Source organism: Pseudorca crassidens, chromosome 13 (genome assembly GCF_039906515.1).
Source record: "Pseudorca crassidens isolate mPseCra1 chromosome 13, mPseCra1.hap1, whole genome shotgun sequence".
Classification (NCBI taxonomy): Eukaryota; Metazoa; Chordata; class Mammalia; order Artiodactyla; family Delphinidae; genus Pseudorca; species Pseudorca crassidens.
The window spans coordinates 30,285,772-30,306,883 of record NC_090308.1 but is presented as its reverse complement, the minus strand read 5'-3'; the positions used below and the strand labels follow the sequence as shown (position 1 = coordinate 30,306,883).

Here is a 21,112-nt window from a genome sequence, read left to right as displayed (position 1 = left end):
ACATAAATATAAGTTCCACAACCTCCCATTTATTTTAGCAAATGTTCATGGAGTGCCTCTTCTGTGCCAGGGTTGTATGGACTGAAGATACAGAGTTGAATCAGACACAGATTACCCCTTTGAAGAAGACCTTATGATTTATTGCAGGAGTTGGCAAACTACAGCCCATGGGCCAAATATGGCCTAGAGCCTGTTTGTGTCAATAAAGTTTTATTGGAACTCAGCTAGGTTCATTCATCTGTTTTGTCTACAGCTGCTTCTGTGTAGCCACACAGAGTTGAGGAGTTGTACCAGAGAACATACAGCCCACAATGCCTAAGTAGTTAGTGGAAAATATCTATCAAAAGCTTGCCAATCTCTGATCTAGTAAAACATCAAAATTTGTTTAAAAGAATATATCTTTCTGTGAGATTTCCATATACAAAAATGACAGATATATCAAGGGGAATATAATATTTTCCATATTTTAATGATGAAACAACATAGATGGTACAGCCTTAAGAGGATTCAAGGGGCTCTTTTTGAAAACTTGGTGAGAGAAAAACATTATGATCTCAATGAAATGACATTTCATGTTTTTCAGTCTTACACATCCATAATCACCCTGCCCAGAACTCGGGTTTCTGATTGCGAAGTCCCAATACTCTCACAAAAAATTACAAAGCTATATCAGCTGAATATGAGATCAAGGATTGCCAATGGCCTGCCCATTAGCTGGGGGTGGCCCATCATCATCATATGCTTGGCTCTAAATTTCTGAGAAACATTCATTTGAGAAATTCACTAAATTTCACGTTAACATCTAGGTCTCCCGAGTCTCTAGAGAAATCACATTTGGCAGCACGCAGCCTTCAGTCCTGCATGACGACAGCCCACTGGAGCTGAAAGGCAGCTTCCGCCCTTGGACAAGGCACTCACGCTGCAGACTTCCCCAACCTCTGCTGCTCCGAAACATTTCCCTGACTCAAGATGAAAAGTCAGTTGCTGTTTACAACTAGCTTCCACTGTTATTTTCCGCAGTAAAGAAATTTCTCTGTAACTATTCTGTTTTAAAATTGTTATAACAGGATTAACCAAGAAGATGGTATGTTAAAAGAAAAAAAGTTGTCTCACGTGTTTAATATGCAGTCAAAAGGTATGCAACCTGCAGGTACTTGACAGATTTAGGTTCTTCCCTAGCCAGTGTGGAAATGGCGATTTAGGACTAATATCTTGCACCCGTCACAAAAACAGAGCTGAAATGTGCCTTAAAGCACATTTCCGAAGAGATGTGAGCTTGCCCCAGCTGTATTTAAGATAAACTATTACAGTTCGGAGAGAAAATGTTAGAATTTACATATATCTCCTTTTTAATTTGTATTTTATATATTTTGTAAGTTTATAATATAGTTATAAAGCATTACACGTATACACACACACACATCTGGACAGATATTCAAATTTGTTATAGCGACTGAGGCATGTGATCAAACTAGCTTGTTGCCTTTAGTCTTGGGAACCCAGAAAGAATCCAAGACATCACATCCAGACCTTCATTATACAAATAAAGCATGTGAAGCCCCCAGAGGTGGGATGTTCTAGTCAGAGGCAGGGGTATGTAAGCAAGCAACAGAGGCCAGCTCTCTCCTAACTCTCATTCCTGCACCCTTTCCACTACTCCACACAGCCTGCTTTCTTAACGGACACGTCCTTGAGAAAATGAGACAAACGTGGTGATAAATAAATCCCCCGAAATAGCTGGGCAACTTGTAGGAAACTGTCAGACTTCTTCCTCCAGCGTAGCACAAATTTCAGCGGGTGGTACCTAGAATAGTTTCTTTTTGTGTGTGAAACATGGCATCTGATCAATTTCTCCACTGCCAGTAGAGGCCGCCTGCTGTTGCGACGTTCTCATTGGCCAGGTCTCATGGGCCAGCATCTGCCTTCTTTTCCTGTGGAAATAAAATATAAGGGCAGGAGAAAGGACATATTTGGTAATGTTACGCTCCTCAGCTTCCTGATCGGGGCTGTCTCAGCTGCAAAATGTCAAGGGAAAAAATATCCCTCCAACTTGGAATGAATTCCAGACAGACCCTGATGCCTGCAAATTTGTCAGAGGGAGCCAAGTCCAGAAAGGCAGAACATGAAGAAGGTTCATTATTCGGCTTCAAGAGACTCAAATAATCAGACACTCTGGTATTTATGATTTTCCCCATTTCAGATGGTCTGTAGTTCACATCGTTCCCTTCCCTTTACCGCTGATTCTGAGCTTCCTTTTAAATTAAACCTCAGCAGTTATAAAAAGACTCTCACATTACTTGTAAGCCACAGCACTACTGGGAGACACTGTTCGTACAGGGCTGTTTAGGGCTGGGGAAGGGCAGCTCTTTTTGAATATTAGTCTGGGAAGGGCAAGCCAGGAAGTCAGACTCACTTCACCTTGACCACGCCACAGTCCTCATCTACTTCTGACATCTGTGCCAGGACTCCCTGGCACTCACAGCATTTGATATGATTGTCTTTACTAAAAAGCAGTATTTCATTCCATTGGCTTGTTTTTTCATTTTAGCTTTTATTTTCATCGGGGGGGGGCATGGAACAACCAGAGAGTTTATCCTGACACTCCGAGTTTGTGAATATACCATCAGGGCTATTTGTAAGGTTGAGTTTTAGGGGATCTTAGTCTTTTCTTGGCATTCAGCGCGCTTTCTTTCTCTTGTAAAACCATTGCCACATGCTGGCAAAAAGGTAAGGAAAGAGAATTTGTAATCCAAATGTCATTAAATTGCTACATACACATTTTCCCTTCGACATTTTTGCCCTTCATTTGTAAATGCCTTGGCATTTGTTTACACTTGGTTACCCTAAATTCTTATCTGGGTTCTCCAGGAGGCACAAAGGCATCCAAATATCAGTTTTAGCAACTGGTGGAAGTGCCCACACGAGGCATGGAGTGTTCAGTCTTGACATGTGGTCTCCATGAATAAGGGTCTTCTTTTTTTCTTTTCCTAAACCGTCCAGCATCTCAACTCTGGTTTTGCTTCTCAACAGTTTAAGGTTTGTGCTACTTCCATGGTGATCAACTGTTAGGTCATAAACATCAGACTGTGGCCTCACCGAATGAGTTAGTTGGGAGGAAGCTGGTCTGGAAATGCAGATGAAAGTCTCTGTCGACAGATGGAGGCTTTCTTAATCATGGCCTGTGTGGGTAAAGGGAAAGCCTTGCCAGGTCCACCCCCGGCACTGATTCACAAAGCTGGGCCGCTCTGGAGGAGTCTGGGAAAGCCCATCCTCAGGGAATCCCAGTTTTTCCTCTTCCAGGCCTCTCGCAGGACACCCACACAACTAAGGGGAGGTGGGAAGTGAACAACAGAGCTCTTTCTGGTTACTTTTTGAGAGTCAGCAAAGTAAACCAGCTTGCTTTTTCTTTTAAAAATCCTGTAGGGTTTCTTCTTAAACAGCTTATAGTGTTAGCATTGCCTATTACTTGGTGCATTCATTTTTGATAAGGTTACTGTTCCGTGTTATCTACCTGGTCTATAAAATGTGCATCATAAGAGCTCACCTTTATAGAAAGCAGGAAGTAGAACTAGACAGTATATCATTAGGTTCCTGTCCATCAATTCTCCCTATCTCTTTGAAGCACTGGTCACTACTAAAAAGACACCCCTTTGCCATATTTTTTAACATAATTCCTTGAGCCCATATTTCATTTTAGAAGAATTCCTTCAATATTTCAAAATTTGGGGTTTCTGAGAACACAGGTCAGGAGCCGTTGTGCACTAGGCTGCTAGGAGACCTGTCAGTAGGAGAAACAATGCCCTTCCCTGTGTCCACTATCAAGAACTGCTCAGTATTTCTGCCAGCCTGTGAGCCTTTATCGCCCGGTCATTTTAGACCTGAAAGAGAACATTCCATCCAGGGAATCAGGTTCTATCATTTCACTGGAATGCAATGTAAGACCACAGAAACTCTAGTACAAACAAATTTACCATGGCTCAGATTAATATCAGATAGCACTTGAATGGTCTGCCCCAGTTGTATTCCCTCTCTGCTAAGGATAAAATAAACAAAAATAAGTTGAAAATTTTGCTAGGAGGCTCAGACCAGACATAAGGAAGAACTTCTGCATTAAGGATACAGAAGAAGTTGTGAAGTTTGCCTCTTGGGGAAAATCTTTAACATTGGCCTGGAAGAGCATATTGGAATGATTAAGATGTGGTTCTGACTGGAGATCGGGACAAGATTCTATGATTTCCAAGGTTTTCTTCAAGACACAAGATTTTCAAAGTTGTTGAAAAGTGACTCTGTGCATGACTCATGGCTATTAAGGTTGTTATTCTTGATCAGGCTACTTTTACATAACAAAGTCAGATTCTCCTCCTTGGGAGATAACTGAGGAGTTGTTAATTCCATCCCTCTTGTTTCACTGATGAGAAAACCTGGGTACCGGGAGTTCATTGTCAGATAGCCAGCAGAAGAGCTGGGCAGACCCCCTGGCTCCCTGTGTCAGTGTCCTTTCCTATACTTTGTTTTTACGAATCACATAAATCTGTTTAAGATGCAGTTCCATTTTATAAGAATTTTGTTTATTTCATAAGCAGTACTGAGACAGAAATATGAGAATCTCTGGGAATTGGCATGGCTAAATATTACAATTTAGAAGAGTAGCTTAGGCAAAGTACAAGAGAGGAAATGCTATTTAGATGAGCTCATTTCTACTCACTAAAAAAATTTAAAAATTAAACTCAAGATCCAACAACTTCTTCCTTCACTTAGCCCAACATCAGAGGCTTACACAGCAACTCCCCAAACAAATCTGTTTCATATATTTCTTCTCCCCAAACTCAGGAATTTCTTTGATGTCTAATCTCACGTTTATTAACTTCCCTTGGAAAAAGTTCTATTTCATCTCTACAAATGCAACATTTCACCTCTCTTTTGTTGTATAATCCTTTAAATGGATAATGCTGCCTGATATTAGAAAACATTCAACAGTTTTAATTGCTAAGTTACAAATTCTTTCTTTCCTTCCTTTCTTCCCTCCTTCCTTCCTCCCCTCCTTCCTTCCTTCCTTTCTTCTGTATCTTGGAGGGTAATTTGTCCATTTCACATAGGAATCTAGTTGAATTATTCCTCTTGTTTTTTCCATGGGAGCTGTATTTGGAGGACTTCCTAGATCCCACTATCAATCAGAAGTCACGCTTCACAGATTCATTTGCTTATGAATGACTTTAGGAGCGAGCATTTTTAATACATGGGAAGTAAAATTAAAGTAAAATTAAAATTAAAACAGTAAATGATAAAATTCTCACCTAAAGCTGATATTAATATTACAATATCTCTTCTCTTTCTTATTTTGGACTTTTTAGAGTCTTTATTCAGTATCTTAAGAAATCATACTTTCAGTGGACTCCCCCTATAGGCAATTTCTTAGTTGGTTTGATTTAAAGGCTTCAAAAGCCATTCTTTTCTTTTAATTTTTTTAAGGTTTTTTGATGTGCACGATATTTAAACTCTTTATTGAATTCGTTACAATATTGCTTCTGTTTTACGTTTTGGTTTGCTGGCCCCAAGGCATGTGGGATCTTAGGTCCCCGACCAGGGAGTGAACCCACACCCCTGCACTGGAAGGTGAAGTCTTAACTACTGGACCACAAGGGAAGTCCCTCAAAAGCCATTCTTATCCCAAATAGTTCTTCTGTTGACCAGTAAGCAACTGAAATCCCAATCATTGGATTCCATTGTTCAGGTTAAGACATCATTGCCAGAAAACTATGCCAGTTGGCATCTGGCAGGGTCAAAATATTAACCCATTATTACCCACAATACCTTAGCTTTATATCCTGGATCCATGAGACAAAGGAGAGTTACCTTTTGATAATAAATGTAAATGGCCTAGATTGATTATGCTGGGGAAAAGAAGCCCAAGTTGGGCAGTAGCCGTGGAAGATTAGGTGAGAATCTTTGCAAGCTGCCAATTAAAATGAGAGGGTGCCAAAGAAACCGTCACCGGTCTCTTTCCCCTGTTGGGGGGGGGGGGCTCTATTTATATTACTTTTCTCTTAGGCATCCTTAATACATTTATTTGCTTCTGTTGAAAAGGTCTTCATTGCCATTAATCTATTTGAATCTTCATATTGAGTCAGAAGTATGAGTTACATGTCATTGAGGTTTGCTAGATTCAGAAGGTTTTGGAGTACATGTGCCTTAGAGTAATTAAAAATTTTAAAGGGCAAAACAAGAGGGCTAGTAGTCAAATTTTATGGTGGTTTACATGGGTTGGGGGAGGCAAGCAAGGGGTAGAATGTAAAAAACAAGGGAATTTAGGTCATTCTTTAGGTTAAGGATAAACAAGTTGAGAGAATGAGAGGTCTGGCAAGAGTAGTACAAACTAGAAATACACTTTCATCCCAGAGGTGGTCTCCTAGAAATAAGTCACAACTCAGCCCAATCAAGAGACCACTGTGGCCTTGCTTTCACTGCTGTTCTTTTCAGGTGAAGCAACAAAATGCATTTTTATATATCAGCACTTTCATCCTTTTGTGTGTGTGTGCACAATTGATTTTGGAAGACACAGATAAACCCTAAGCTATGTATTATATTTCTAACATTCACTTGATGAAAAATGATCATTGCCAGCTAGGATTGGCTATTTATGCCCAGCAGACCAAAGGAATTCTAGTGATATGCAACCACTAGTTTCCAGAAAATGGAATTTTTTTTTGTAGGGGAAGAGGCTTCTTTCTGGGCACAGAAATTCTTCTAAAGGTTTGATTTTGGAAGTTGGTTAAACTCTGGCAATCTTACTGTGGAGTGGAGACAAAACCAGAGTGGTGGGTTGGTGGGATTGAAAATAAAACTATTGCCGCTTGCCTCTCTCCGTAGGAGGCTGGATGCCACCTAGATAGGTCATCAGGAAAAATAGTAGCAAGAGTCTGAACAGTTAAATTTTACTTTTGAATTATGGAGTTTGTACAATAATGCTTTAATGACTGTTTTGAAATCAAAATTTGAACACATGTAAAACACATCCACTGAAGAAATATATTTACATTGCTCATGCATTAGTAGTTCATTCTACTATATAGATAGTATATATATATATATACTGTGTATATATATATATATATATATACATATATATATTCTGTATCTATACTATCTATCTATATATATCTGTAAATCTTATATATATATCTATATCTCTATCTATGAGAGATTGATTTTAAGGAATTGGCTCACACATGGTTGTGGAAGCTTAGCAAGTCTAAAATCAGCAGAGTAGGCCAGCAAGCTGGAGACCCAGGGAAGAGTCATAGTTCAAGTCCAAAGGCAGTCTGCTGACAGAATTACTTCTTGCTTGGGAAGGTCAGTCTTTTTCTACTAAGACCTTCAATTGATTGGATGGGGCCCATTCACATTATGGAGACTAATTTGGTTTACTCAAAGTCTGCTTTCTTAGAAGTTAATCTCATTTTTTAAAATACTTTCACAGAAACATCTGGAATAATATTTGCTCATTTATCTGGGTACCGTGGCCTAGCCAAGCTGACACATAAAATTAACCATCTCATAGTGCTAAGGCGCAGTTCTAATTATCATAAAAATAGCCATTATCTTATGGAGCTTACATTCTCATGGCATTCAGAGTTTGAGACATGTTGCCACAGATTAAAAAAAAAATTTCCAAAGTTAAACCAGTTGGAGGCATTCTTACTCTCACCTTCTGGTTGTGGTTGTGATGATGATGATGGTGATTTTGCATCTTCCTGGGATTGCCTTATGCAAACTAGTCATTGCAGAGGTAGGTTGTTGAGTGATGGCAGTGCTAGAGTCATAAGAATCTTTCTGAAGAATAAAGCTTCCTTTTCTTTATCCTATAGATTGGAGGAGTACAGACTATGAGTAAATAACACTTTTCCTGATACTATTAGAAAATTATGCAGGACATCTCTTTGAGCAGAATCAGACTGTGAGGCCCATGATAAAACAGTGGACAGCTGTGATATCAAAGACATATAGGAGCTTTTATGACTCACTGTATATTTACCTGCAAGGGAAATGCCTGAAAGCCTGAAGTATATATTACACATAGTTTGGCTGCACTTAGAGGAAAATCTTGGATTGCCTGAACCTGCTAACTTTTATCAAACAGAGAACATATTGTCCCCTTCCTTCCCACATCCATTGGTGAAGCACAGAAACTTTCCATTCATTTTCCACTTTATTATTATTTTATTTATTTCCTCTTTGCCCACAGTTTGATTTTTCACTTCATTACACCTGTTTTCAAGTGCTAAATGAAATCACTCCTTATCCTTGGGAGAAAATGACAGACAAGAAATGACAGTCATGGAATCTTCCTCTGGATATGGGAGCAGAAATAACTCTCAAAATAAATAGTGACCACCCACAGGTAGCTTCTTCATGAGGCAAGTTGGTGACTTCACAAGATACGCCCTTTCCCACCCATCTGGGATGAGCCAGACCAGAGTGGCCATCTTCTTTGGGGGTCTATAATTATAGTACAAAGATGCATCTATGAAATGCATAAGGTGCATAGATGCAGAAGGTGCATAGATGCAGAAGGTGCATCTATGAAAGCAAACTCTGTCCCGATTTTTTCAAAGACACACTCTACTTTTCCAGATTATCTCAATGGAGGGATCATATTAGAAAAAGTCATAGAATGTCTCTGGAAAGATCCATGGAAGACCTGGTACCATTGTTTCCCCTGGGGTGGGGAGCCGGGAACTCTGGGTAAGGGCAGGGCAGAGGCTTGCTTCTCAATGTATACTTTTTACTATCGAAAATCTGAAAATTTACCACATGCAAAAATTACCTCCTTAAAATTAGCTACTTCCAAACTAATTAGTTAACTAAATTAATAAGATATAATAAAAAAGAAAGGTTAAATAACTGGAAACAGGTGGACCTTCCTCTGTTACTATTTAGCTAACTGCTCTGTTTAACTCTTAAATCACTTATTTCTTCTTTTTTTTTTTTTGTCAGAGAGACTCTGTACCTAAGTAACACTGACCTCCTTGTTCTTTCTCGAACATACCAGGCACATTCCTGCCTCTGATTCTTAGCAAAAACAATTCCAGTGCCTGTAAATATCTCATCTTTATCAGTATGGCTCACTCGTTTACCTACTTTGTCTTGACTCAAATATCTCATTTTCAATAGGGCTTGCTTTGACCACCTTATTTAAAATTGTAATCTCAAGACCCAGAATTCCCCCATCCACTTTATTTTTCATAGTAACTATGTTCTTTTAAAGTATTGTATGATATATTTAACATCTTTACTGTATATATCCCAACAGTAGAACTAAATTCCATGAGGCTTGGGATTTGTCTGATTTGTTCACTGCTTTTCCCCAGCATCTAAATACTGCCTGGCAATCATAGGTTGTTCAAGAAATAACTGTTGAGTAAATGGGAGAGAGAATGAATGCGTTTTGCTTTTCAATTTGTTACTCTTGATTGAATATTATTAAGTGATTTGAGACTAACACATCTAGTTTTAAATTCTATTAATGGTTACTGTTAAACTTTTTGAAAACATTCTTTGATGTATATTTTGAAAATCAAGAATAACCTTCTCTCATTATTGCGAGGGAAAGTGTACGTTTCCTTCTGTTACTTCACAACTCTTCTGCCTAGCCACTATCCTCATCTTTGTGAACAATCTAGATTATTAAGATACTATACTTTTATTTATTTCTTTTGAACTTCTGAGAATATTTTGGACATAATCATCCTGTTCTGAGCAAATTTGCTATAATTGTTTAGACTTACCTATGATTACAAGCTTTCAATGCTCATCACCTCAAACAGTCAGGTTTAATCAACTAGAGTAGTTAACTAGTTACTTCAACCAGAAGACTTAAAATAGGGAATTAAGCACTGAAAAAATTCATTGGAGAAGCGAGGGCCAGAGCAAGTCTCTGTGACCTTTGGGAACTGAGGAAGTTGCAATTTACAAGAAACCATCCCATTGCTCCCAGTCTCAGCAGCAGCTGGCAGCACTGAGGCAAGCCATTTGCAGATTTCCCAGAAGCTACTGGGAAACCCCACATCTGCTGTCTGCTCCAGTCCCTGCATCGCCCACTTCTGCTAGAGAAACAGTAATGGCTCTGCTTCTCCCCTTTCTCTGGAATTAATATTTCCTAATGTTCTCTGTGATATAAATGGACAAAGGTTTACCCTTATCCATCTCCAGAGGTCCCTTGATATACAGATTTCTATAAGCCTTACACCTAAAAGAAAGAGAAAGAAAGGGAAAGAATACTGAATTCTTCATCAGAATGTCATCCTTATATTTCCTAAGCCCATTCTAATTTTTTTAACTTTTGAGCTGACAGTGTTTGCTAGTTTATGAAAGTCATTGCTCTAAGTTCTACTCATGGGCACATTTGGTAGGTAAACCCCAGTATTGAGCAAACATATTCTTTCTCAAGTTCTTTGATAACTATGACATGAAGGGCCAGACCTTCTATATCTTCTCCCAAGACAGGAAATATAAAGGTGGGAAATCACAAAGGGACTATACATAATCCACATAATATACCTATACAACTATTTATAAAAACTAGCAACTATTATTATGTTTAATTGATAATTGCCCATTATTTGCTTATAAAGCCTTTCCCTACCAGTGTTACCTTGTCTGCAAGATAAGAATATAGTAGTACTCATTTCATAGGATTGCTGTAAGGACTTCATGAGATTAGACAGAGAGAGAGAGAGAAAGAAAGAGGGACAGAGACAGAGAAGGAGATAGTGTTTGGTAGTAAATGGATAATAAAAGATAGCTGCTGTCGTCATCATCATTATCATTACCTTTACTCTTTTCCAGAAAAACTGACAGGTTTATGTGGTAGATTGATAGGCTGGGCTGAATTCTTCATTCCTCTCTGCAACTTTCTCCATGATCTCTTCATGAGCAGAGTGTGAGTCTTCCCTACTTGAATTTGGACTTGGCCATATGACTTGTTTCAGTCAAAAGCATATGAGCAAAAGTAACAATTTGCCAGCCCTAAGCCTAGGTATTAAGAACCCTGTGTTTCCACTTGCACCCTTGAATTTCTGCCATTGCCATGAGAAGAGTTCCCTCCCCGGTTGTTTCTGCCCTTTCAACCTGAGCCCCAGAATGAATACATAGGGGCCAAAGCTGCATTGGTCAATCCACAGAATTGCAGTTATAAATAAAGCCATCCAGCCAAGCCCAACCTAGATTATCTGAACCCCATCCCACCTACAGAGGGGGAAGCAATAATAAATGATTGGGTGTGGTTAGTTACGTAGCAATAGTGAACTAATATGCTTCATTTCAGATGTACCTACACAGACGACCTACCAGTGACACAGTCAAGTGATGACACCTGCTCCCTGACTGTATTATATTACATGTTTTGCCCAAATGTTGGCCTGGTTCTCTGTGAACATTGCCCACAGGAGTGCTGTAGGGACTGAGTGAGTGTGGGGAGCAGTAAGAATCGGTGCCAGGTTCTGCCTTCTGTGTTTTTGCCACCTTCAACAGTCTGCCAGCTGGTGCAGCTGCACCCTTTGGGCAAACGATATGATATCCTGGGCATTAGCCTAAATGGTACCACACATGCAAAGAACCACAGCTGCTGTTTTTGTATTTCTTGCTGTTCTTGGCTCTGCTGCAATGACTGGGGTGGCATAGATTTCTACACACGCCGTGCAGCTTTCCAAGATTCATAGATAGAGGTTGGATCAATGCAGCCACTAATGATGATGACTGTGTATTTGGAAAACAGGCGAGGATCATTTTTGAATAGTCTAATATTCTTTTCTCAGAGTGAAACTTGTTCAAATCAATTAATTACATAAAATGATGGTATAACATCAAATAGATCGTCCTTCCAAGAAAAAATTAAAACCTCGCCTATGTTGTTAACATGTTTTTATATTTTTTAAAGGAGAAAATATCTATTCTTTGCAGAATATTCATAGCATATATGTAGATAAATCCCATAAGTTAGTCATTTAATAAAATCAAATTTATAATTAGTTTCCATATAGTAAAATGGTGATTTGTTTTGCGTGTGTTGCCTGGAATAATTGAAAACCATTACTGATTAGTACATGTGGCTGGGGAACGTAATCCATCTCAAAAATTTCTGAGCTTATTTTGAAATCGAAGAATGAGAGAATATGAATAAATGTTCATCAAATTTATGATCCGTAGCATATATCTATTTCTAGCCCATTGAAAACTTACTCAAAAGTGGGTTTTTTATTATTGACATCATTTGCTAGTACTATGGAGATGAGAGAAGGCACAGAGAAAAAAAGAAATGTTATATATATCCAAAGCTCATAATTTAAGAGGATAAAACATAGCCATACTTCAGAGCACTCTCAATGAAAATCTAGACAAATAAATATATAATGTACTTGTTTTCAACACTGGTTGCAAATTAAACACTTGGGGAGATTTTCAAAATTATCAATGCCAAGCCCCACACAAAGCTTTCTAATGTAGTTGGTGCTGCTCGGGACCAAGGAATTAGTACCTTATGGAAGCTCCCCACACAATTCTAATGTGTAGGGTTAGGCTCACTATGGTACGGTATTTTGAAATTGTCTTAATTCTAAGGGGATGCTAAAATGGGTACAGTGACTAATTTCAGACTTCTTTAGAGTAGGTTCATAGAGCATTTGAGCTTGTAAGAAGTGTTTTAAAGGAAAGAAGCATGGATTGACATAGACAAGTGTTTTTCTTTTAACATCAATTCTGTGATTTGGGATTTCTCAAGTTTTATCATTTCACCCAGCAAAACTTAGATGAATTAATCAGTGAGATGATGATCTTTTTTTTTTTCGGTACACGGGCCTCTCACTCTTGTGGCCCCTCCCGTTGCGGAGCACAGGCTCCGCACGCGCAGGCTCAGCGGCCATGGCTCACGGGCCCAGCCGCTCCGCGGCATGTGGGATCTTCCCGGACCGGGGCACGAACCCGCGTCCCCTGCATCGGCAGGCGGACTCTCAACCACTGCGCCACCAGGGAAGCCCAGATGATGATCTTTGACTACACATTTCCTCTATCCATATTTTTACTTGATGTCAATATCGATAGCATTTTCATATCTGTCTCCTTTGGTAGAATTATGACTTGGGTCAGTGATGTGCTGGAGCAGCTCATAGTGGCCTGTAAAAGTTGATTGTGCATGTGTCTTCCTAACTCTATGTTCAGAAACGTCAGGCTGGTAGATTGAAATTAGCCACAGTGAAAGTGTTTACACCACAGACATCGGCAAATGCTAAAAATCAGATACTCTCTCATCCCAAAGATGATTATTAAACATTCGATAGCATTCAACTAACTCCACTGGAAAAGAATTATGGCACATAAATTAATTTTTTAGTTCTTCATCCCAGCTATCTTAAAATTACAAATCTTAATTTTGAAGTACCTATTAATCTGGGGAAAATTGAACTTGCATTTTACAAGAATACCTTTCTGTATTTTTATTTCCTCTTGAGTCTTGCTTCTCATTTTACCCTTACCACCCAAAACAGAAATTCCCACATATTCAATACTGAGAGGAGATTGATTTGTGTTAGCTTAAGAATCATTTTATGTTTTCTCATGCCTGTCTTCATACCATCCCATACCACAGATTTTAGTTTTTCATTTAAGCTTCACAGCAGTCCTTTTTTTTGTTTGATGAGAAAAGATAACCAAGAAAATAAATTAGGAGCCTTATGATTGACCTTATTTTTCTGTTATTCAAGGAAACCCAAAATGAAGCAAAATAACCAAATTTTGCCAAGGAAAACTTTTTCAACCATTTCAATTATGTTTTAATTGGCTGGTCCAGCTACCAGATTATCCTCTAATCTCTACAAGAATGCTATTTGGGAAAAGCTGAAATGTGCCCTGCATAGAAGCCACATTCATCCCCTCAGCATATTCTAGTTGGAATGAATTTCTCTCAGCATACTGGAATCAATATTAGAGCAAAATTGGCAGTTCCTGGAAGAACATAATCCACAGATCATATAAAAGCCTAATTCACTATCAGCATATTATTGAAAAGTCTGAAAAATGTTGTGTGCCTGAATCCAAGATAAATAAAAGTGATGATATTGAGATGTTTGTATAACAAATACCTCTAGGCAATGTGCAGACGTGTATGTATGCACATGTATGTGTGTGTGCGTGACTCTGTATGTCTCTGTGTATATTAAGTAACACAACAATAGAAGGAGGATAATGGTTTCAATTATTTGGATGGCTTCATGAAAGCGTCTTGGGATGTGGGTTTTATGAAGATTACACCCAGAAATAGTCCAGGCTGCTTATCAGACTTGTGGGTTTAGAGACAGGAAAAGGCTTTTCTCATTTGTTTGTTTGTTTGTTTGAATTGAGTCTTGAAAAGTCTGCTATTAAGATGAGGTTATGACATCTTCAGATGGCCATTTCCAATGTGTTCTCAATCAAGTGGGATAAGAGCTACTGTGCACATTGTTTTTAAAAGGTTATGTGTAGTTACGTTCCTCAAATAGACTCCAGGAAATGCACAAAATAATATGTGTGGCTATGATCACCAGTTGGGTTTGCACCCTTGACTAGTCTCTTCAATAAATTTGGGTTGTCTGGCACTATATTGAATTTATAAAATTCAAACCAAGTAAAAGACTGCTAACATCTGTTTCATATGTTAGGACAAGTCCCCCATGAAGGAGCATGCTATTAAAATCCATGTGAATGTGTTCCAGGGGTGACCTCTGCAGCACACATTAGCCATCCTCTAGAGCCTCATTGCTTAAAGTATGGGCCCCAGAGCAGCAGCAACACCTTCAGAGAGCTTGCTACAAATGCATAATCTCAGACCACATTCAGACAACTGGATCAAAATCTGTATTTGAACAAGATTGCCTGATGACTTCTATGGGCATTAAGATTTGAGGAGCACAGGTTTAAATTATTTATCTAAGAATGGAAGCAAGTGTATCTATTCAGTGTCTATATCAGGAATACGATGGATACCACAGTATTTACTGGAGTATTTATCAGTAGCTCTAAGAATAGGATAAAAGTGGACTTTATATATGGTGTTTCAGCAATTAGTTAAAATACCATCTATTCATTCCTTCAAAGGTTCCATTGCTAAGATTATTAAACCCATTGTATGTACTTCAAGATCTCAAGGATTGTACAGTGGTAGCCGGAAGTTTTGCTCTGGCTGCTCAGAGTAATGTTTTCTTTGAGAATCTACTCTGTGGTGTCACGAAGGTGTGGAAAGATGTCTTCATACTTAACGTGATTAAATGACTGGAAGTAAGTCCAGTTCATTTATATTCTTCAATCAGACTTTTTTAACAGGAGTCCAAAAAAGAGTAAGACGTATAGTTGACCCTTGAATAACACAAGTTTGAACTTCATGAGTACACCTATATGCAGATTTTTTTGAATAGTAAATATTACTACAGTACTACACGATCTGCTGTTGGTTGAATTCGTGGATAAGAGAATCACATGTATGTAGGGCTGGTTGTAAGTCACATGGAGATTTTCAACTGCACAGAGTGTGGGACCTCTAACCCCTGATTTGTTCAAGGGTGAACTGTAGCTTGCAAGGTCCAACCTGCATCATTTAATTCCACAATGGTACTGATTTACTCAAGAGACACACAGGTAATGAATTTTTAGAGCTGAAATTATTGAGAGAGAGTAAGAGGAAGGAGAGGGAGAGAGACAATGAGAAAGAAAGGAGGACACAGAGTTCTCATACTTTGAAAAGAAAGAGATAGGGAGAGCAAGAGAGGAAGAGACAGAGAGAGAGGGATTGATGGGGAGAAGAGACAGAGAGAGAAGGAGAAAGAGAGAGAAGTAAAATTTGCTACCTAAGATGTCTTCAAAGAGTTGCCCCTACTTGGGCTTCACAAGTTTTGCTGTTACTACAAGCCAATTTTAGTCTGAATGCAAATGAACACATTTATGTTGACCAAACCATTCAAAGTGCCTGAAAAATGAGACTGATCAGTTAAATCAACAATTCCCAAACCATGAGAACTCTGTATCCTTGCGTTCCCACATTAAAACACTTTGATTCCAAAGAGTCATGACAAAAGGAAAACTACAGCCAAAAGCAATTTTTTTCCTACATAGTGTTCTCCTGAATCCCTGTCTTGTTACTGATCTTAGTGAACTTTCAGGATGACCCGGAAGGAAATGAAAAAGACTACAAAACACCATCATCTCTCCGCTTCCTCCCCAAAGCAGCCTGTAGTCAGTTCCCAGCTTTCTTGTTATGGGGTCTCACCCCTGAACTCTCCAGAGCAAAAGGGTCTCCCTCACTCACCAACACCCGCTCCATCCTCAAACAGAGGAAGATTCTCCCAAAGGCCCAGGAACCTGAACACCTGGGGACCTACCTGTTAAGAACACAGGGCTCTGGCAGCAGAGAAACCAGGGTTTGTGTTCCAGCTTAGAAGCTTGGTGGCTTTGGGCAAGATGGTTTTTCCATCTTAGTTTCCTCATCTATAACAAAACATCTATTTCAGAAGATGTCATGAATATTATACACAAGACTGTAATTCAATAACTTAGAAAATGTTTATTATGTATGGTAACTCTCCATCCTCCCACCCTACCTCCAAGTTCCTTTTCCCTCTTTGTTTCCTCTCTTTCAGTCTGTTTCTCCCTCTCTCTTTTTTTGCCCATAGTCCTTTCCCTCTTCCTCCAACCTTCACCATTCTTCATGTTCAAGACAAAAAGCTCACAAGCAAAATATTACAAGCCAAAATTATGTTTAGCCAAAAGAATCTCAGGAGCCCCAAAGCCTGTAAGTCTGCAGGGACCATCAATCATTTCTTCCCTTCCTGGTTAATGACCCATTTATTTCTGCAACCAACAGGTCCTTCTCAACTTCCCACCAGCATTTTTGATGCTCAGGCTTAAGAGGAACTGGCTTAGAAGCCGTATGTGGTACTTTTCACCTTAAGCTGAATCACTGTTCCAATTACCCTCAATCTTTTTGATTGTAGTTGTTTTACGCCATTATCAGACCTGAGTGGACTTCTATTATCTCCTGTATCTCCTGACTTCTCCTTCTCCATCCCACACAGAGATTTTTCTGTAAAGATTAAGTGGAGGTGGCAGTGAGACCGATATTTTCACAACAGTGCCTGAAATTTTAGCAACTAGAATTCCAACTGCAAGCCCAACACGACCATCCTTAGAGTCCCCATGCTGCCCGAGAACAGGTTGATGTCCTCTCTCACTGCAGCACTTTCCAAATTCCTGTTCTGGCTCTGAGTTGAATGGATCAATTGTCATAAAATAGTTTGGTGTGAATAAGTCTTAGAGTACTGAGTTTGTGACTGAGTTAATTTTTATAATATCAGTTAGAATGCTTTATAGTCTAGTCTGGTGGTAGTGTCTCTCTCATTTGCTTGCACTCTGATGTGCTTTGCAGGAGAGAATAGAGTTGCAGGAAGTTGCTCCAAAATGATGACCAGCAGCCTCTGGCCACCAAGTAAGAGAGGCTGCTACTGAGAGACCATTAACAATTGCGGAGATTCTAAATCATTGAAGCACTTGACAAAAGAGAGTCTGTGGATCATATGAAAATCCACATATGCCCAGGAGAGCATACTGAGCACGTAAATGTTCTTGCATACATGTGTCACTGAGAAGAGAAGTGTGTGAGCCACTGTTTTGGAGTAAGAGACAACAGAGAAGAATTCAGTTTCAGCCTGAAGTGGCTTATTTAGCCACTGGCCATCAGAAATGTAGACATAACACACCATTGTAAAGCAATTATACTCCAATAAAGATGTAAAAAAAAAAGAAAAAAGAAATGTAGACAGCACCACATTTCCCTTTGACCTAGATTTGTAATGACGGGATGCACCGAATTCCTTCGCTCAAGTGAAATTTGAATGGTTCGGTAGAACTCTAAAGTGTCAGAAGGTGTTTTACCGGGCTTCCCTGGTGGCGCAGTGGTTGAGAGTCCGCCTGCGGATGCAGGGGACACGGGTTCGTGCCCCGGTCCGGGAAGATCCCACATGTCGCGGAGCGGCTGGGCCCGTAAGCCATGGCCACTGAGCCTGTGCGTCCGGAGCCTCTGCTCCGCAAGGGGAGAGCCTACAACAGTGAGAGGCCCGCGTACCAAAAAAAAAAAAAAAAGGTGTTTTACCATAGTTAAATTTCTTGACGGGATAAAAAAATTTATTGTTGAGCCATCAAAACTGCTGAAGAGGAAACCTGTATGTGTTATACACCCCCATACCACTTGATTGTTGAGTAAGGAAGAAGTGTGGAGGTCTTCAAATAGGATGGGAAGACTTTAAACGTGAGTACTGTGTGCTTATTGTTGCCTAGAGTGGACCCTTTTTGCCCCTCCATTTATGTGCAAAATGAAGTTGGATGTGGTTGGTCATGTGATTTTTAGCTAAATTAGATTGTCCATGGGAGTCAGCTTCTTTGGTCTATAACTGAGACCTTAAATGCCATTTTATAAACACTGAAAAAGAAGTCTCTCTCTAGGTAAATGTTAGTAGAGCAGGAATTTGGGGGTGCTAATTAGTAGGTCTTATAGATTTTATACTTTGAAAACATACTATTTCATAACCTAGCATGGTATCCAATACAGGAAAATTAAAGAAAAATTCACATGCAGTAAGAGTAGTATTCCTACAGCAGGAAATAATTATGGTCAGCAATGTGACAGTAAAGTCATCCCAAAGTTGGCTGACTATGGTGGATTAAGTTCACATCTGGCTAGTAGAGACTATCCCCAAAATGATTCTGGGAATGCAGGGAAGCCTTTGACAGGGCTGTGGCTTTGCTCTGTCTTTGTGAGCATCAGCTGACAGGGCTTCATCAATACATTCATTATGACATCATATGTGGACGAACAATTTGTGGGCCAAGAAGTCTGAGAATCCCTGGGGCAAAGGGAAATTCCACAGATGTCCATGGTCTTGGATGCTCAGTGAGTAAACTCTGGTTTTTAAGCAGTTCCTAGAGCCTGAGAAATAGTTGGTCATGACCCAAGCCTACACCCTTCAGCCTGAGCTTTCTCAGGGAGGGTTGGATATATCTGCAAACCCCACACTGCCCGACATGTCCCTAATACCTTACAGCAAATGAGATTAATATGGCAGGAGATGTTCTGTAATTAAACTCTTTAATGGAGAATGTTCATGTAAGGAGCCAGAAAGCTAGGATACCGATGCGCTGTCTCATTGATGCCAGTTAACACCCTGTCATAACACTGGCATGTGTGAGGCACGAGCCCAACCTTGATCCAGAAAAAAACTAGTAAATTTCAAAAATTCTTATGCCTGAATAAATAAACCTTCATTATTATAATATTTTAAGTATTATATGGAAAGATGCACTTTCATCTTTGTAGCGATAGATAGATAGATGATAGATAGATAGATGATAGATAGGTAGATAGATACATAGATAGATAGGTAGGTAGGTAGATGGTCATCTACCCTGGACACACTGTCTACCTTTCCTATATTAACTAACTCTCATAACTCTGTCAGAATTCTGGCTGTTACCTAAACTAAGCTTATTTCCTTTCATCATACCTTCATTCTGCATCATTTCCACTACTGCCCCAGCCCAGTCTCTGTACTTCTCCTTTAAGACAACTAAAAAGATATGATTAAATTTCTCTGAAGGATCTGACTAGACAATGACTCTGTCTTCCTTTAGCTTCCAGGATTTTGTTTTCACCTCTGTCACTTCACATTCCCTTCCATCTTGTGACATGATCATTGTGTACATGCTCAAAAGTACGGTCTGTGCACTTAAATGTATACTAAATTTTGGAAGTGACCTGTTAGCTTTTATTGCAGGCAAACTTTGCTTGTAAAAGACAAAACTAATCTGTATGTTTCACTTAGTGAACTTGGCTTCTCTTTTTCTGACTGAACACAGTCAATCAAAATAGTATGTGCAGAGCCAGGTAAAGTAAGGGCCATGTGCAGAATGATTATATTTGTAAAGTGACCCCTAGTGCCATAATCCCTCTCTTTGGCAATAATATCCATGGACCTCAAAATCAGAAAGATCTGTATCTCCTGTAGAGAGGGCTCACGAAGATAATGCTTTTTGGCCTATTGAAATGATTCTAATTTAATTTTATTTTTTTGAGCTATGTGATGTCAAGTTAGATATATGAAGAACATAAAGAAATGAATGGTATTCTCTTGACTAGACATACCCTTAGTTCTAAATGGACCGTTTCAACATCAAACATGTTTAATTTGTCAAACGTAAGTGGAATATAGGGGTTCTTTCGGCAGCTACTAATTTGTATGTCTGCCTGTACCCAAGGTGTATATTACTCTCTTATGACCCCATCCTATGTAAATAATGTGTACATTATTGACTCCTAATGAAAATTACTAAATATTAAAGTGCTACTTTACCTGACTCTGCACATACTGTTTTGATTGAATGTGTTCAGTCAGAAAAAGAGAAGCCAAGTTCACTAAGTGAAACATACAGAGCAGTTTTGTCTTTTACAAGCAAAGGTTCCCCGTATTATCTCACTGTATATGTTTGTGAAAGCATGAATAAACCTACAATGATGTTATGAAAAAGATGAGTATTTAAAGAAGGACACTAAGAAATGAAAGTTTTAGCAAGGCAACTCGTTCTTATATTGAACCTACAATTTCCATTACAAATTATGGTCTTATTTAATGTCTGCTTTAAGAAAAAACATTGTACCAAGCTAAGTTTGCTTTAACTGATAGGTATAGAAGCTTTGTTGTTTCATGTAATAAGAATTCAGTGCAACATTTAATTTTAAGTGAAAATGAGACAAAAAGCAGTTAATACTTACATTGCCGGTCAAAGCTGTTCTATACTATTATGAAACACAAGACTTATTTTAATATATATTTACCCAAAATAGTAAACATATTTCAGTGACAATGTAGCATCTTATAAAGAACATGGGCTTTGACATTCGACAGACCCAGATTCAAATTATGCTTTTGCCACTTAATAGCTGTGTACCGTTGGGTGACAAACTTAAACCAAGCCTCAGATTCCTCCTCTATGAAAAGAGAATAATGATCCTTTAAAAAAGCTATAGTGACATGTTCAGTGAAGC

The 21,112-nt window shown here is 39.0% G+C and overlaps 1 protein-coding gene and 1 long non-coding RNA gene across 7 annotated transcripts in view; one reads left to right on the top strand and one right to left on the bottom strand.

Moving 5' to 3' along the window:
- LOC137204532 (uncharacterized) overlaps positions 1-21,112 on the top strand; it is a 285,170-nt gene that overhangs the window by 164,962 nt on the left and 99,096 nt on the right. The window lies entirely within an intron of this gene.
- LOC137204534 (uncharacterized) lies at positions 474-16,605 on the bottom strand. Its single transcript, XR_010933683.1, has 3 exons — positions 16,401-16,605; positions 7,706-7,859; positions 474-1,931 (listed from the first exon to the last, which is right to left on the bottom strand). It is a non-coding gene; the product is annotated as an uncharacterized lncRNA (long non-coding RNA).